Below are 2,095 nucleotides of genomic sequence, written 5' to 3'. Positions count from 1 at the left end.
CACACACACACACACACACACATTTCCCCAATAAGTCATGCTGAGCAGCTTTAATGTGTTCATTTGATCATACTGTCTATCTTTAGAAGTAATACAGGTCTGTGTTAATAAGCAAATGTTGATATTTTTCACTAGCGAGTCTCTCAAGAAGAGAAGGCAGTGGTGGGACCCTGGCTTCTTGCCTTGTTCGTCTTTGTAGTATGTGGATCAGGTGAGTTATTGAGAGTTAAACATGTTGTGTAATGCATTAAAGTGATCATCCTTTGAATTTACTGACGACTTTTTCAATCAAATACATGCAAAGCGTGAACTTTATTTCATAACTCCATGTTTAAAGGGACAAAGTGCATTCATTTCTAATGCAGCCTGGTTCAAACCCCATCCACAGACAGAGTTTAAATGTAAAATATTCCTAGAATATCCGTAAGTCATGCTTTAGCTAGTGTTGCAATATTGGGGAAAAAATCATACGGGGAGATGTCTGCACTGTGAGTGTTCACTTTAATTAAATGTGGAGTTCAAATAGAGTTTTTCTCATGCATGAGTACACTATTTATTGGTAGCATGCTCTAACCATTGTGCAATTTATTTGAAGACGACATGAAATCTCTTTTACCTTCATGATTGATCAACATGCATTTTTTCTGATGAACATGCAAAGACGCTGAACAACTTCAAAAAACAAACTTTGCATTATATGAACTAATGTTATTTTACTTTCCTTTCGCTACAGCGATATTCCAGATCATTCAGAGCATCCGGATGGGAATGTGAGCGGTCATCGGCATTGTACATCAGTTTGTTCTCTTTCCTGAAGTTCACTTGATCAGTCCTCTTTTCTTATTTAATCTTCATCTTTCACCACAACACCACAGTCTCTTGTGTCTTACTCAAAAGCTGGAGGAACATTCTCTTCTGAAACATTACAATATTGCTGGCAATAAACTCCAATGACCGTTTGAACTTTTTCTGTGGAAAAAAACACACGTTTGTTTAAATGAATGTTGCATTGAATTTTCTATGTTGTAGGGTTTGGACCAGTTCATGTTCATTGTTAACATTATTCGGTACTGTGCACCTTTGGTTGGGCTTTCCTCTACATTTAGAGCTGAATTTGTGTTCTTTGATTACTTTGACAAGGAAGCGAAGGTCCACATATTCAGTTGTATGTGTAGAGAACATGAAAAACAATAAAAAAGACTTAAAATGTCTCTCTTTTTTGTCTTTAAAATACTTGGTAAAAAATACACCAGCCAACTGGGGGTCTGCAGATTTATTAAGGGGCCCATAGACTGGTTAATAAATATACATTTGAGCTCTTATCATAAAACAAATGTACATCTCTGTTGGCTGTTAGCATAGTGTGGTAACTTTTGTTTATGATCATTTTTTAGTGATTTATTAAAATTATTGAATTTAGTGGTTTCTGTAGTTTCTATAGTTAATATATTTCCATATTTAAATCACATCATAAGTCAATACATTTTTCATCTGATTTCAGTTCTTTTATTTTTATATATATATATATATATATCACACTCCTTTCTGCAAGAGTTTATCGATTATAGAACTGCATCTATTTTGTCTGTCTAATTGGAACAAACTTTTGAATCATACATTTGAATCGTATAAACACTTTAAATCAAGATTTGAATGCACTTGAATTAGTTTTATCTCAGATCAAGTTGACATTTATTTACCATGCCATTTTTCTACTTAACAAGAGATTATGAACACTTCGATATTAAAAATGTATACATTAAAAGACATTACAATTGATAAAAATGTGTAAAAATACATAGAATAATAAAGAAATAACTTAAAATCTATATATAAGATACACATAAATATTAAGTGAACTGAAAAATTAATAAGCAGAGGAAAGTAAATTAAACATCAACAGAATAATAAAAAAAATCCTCAAATTGTTTCAAGAATCTGTCACTTCTTTTAGAGTCTTTTAGTAAACATTAAAAATTTTACAAATAAAAAATAATAAATACCTAATTTATTTATAATGTTAATATATTGATATTAACATTAATTTAAAATCTAAATCTATATAATCTAATAAGCAGAAGATAGCAAATTAAAC

The 2,095-nt window shown here is 31.2% G+C and overlaps 1 long non-coding RNA gene across 1 annotated transcript; it reads left to right on the top strand.

Moving 5' to 3' along the window:
• Nucleotides 1–108: 108 nt before the first annotated feature.
• On the top strand, nucleotides 109–1,211 carry LOC107580336 (uncharacterized). The gene is made up of 2 exons (XR_001608624.1): nucleotides 109–211; nucleotides 734–1,211. It is a non-coding gene; the product is annotated as an uncharacterized lncRNA (long non-coding RNA).
• Nucleotides 1,212–2,095: the final 884 nt, after the last annotated feature.

The sequence above is a fragment of the Sinocyclocheilus grahami genome, unplaced genomic scaffold, assembly GCF_001515645.1.
Source record: "Sinocyclocheilus grahami isolate Dianchi unplaced genomic scaffold, SAMN03320097.WGS_v1.1 scaffold31415.1, whole genome shotgun sequence".
NCBI classification, from domain to species: domain Eukaryota; kingdom Metazoa; phylum Chordata; class Actinopteri; order Cypriniformes; family Cyprinidae; genus Sinocyclocheilus; species Sinocyclocheilus grahami.
Note: the sequence above shows the minus strand (reverse complement) of the source record. Positions and strands in the feature narration are given on the sequence as shown.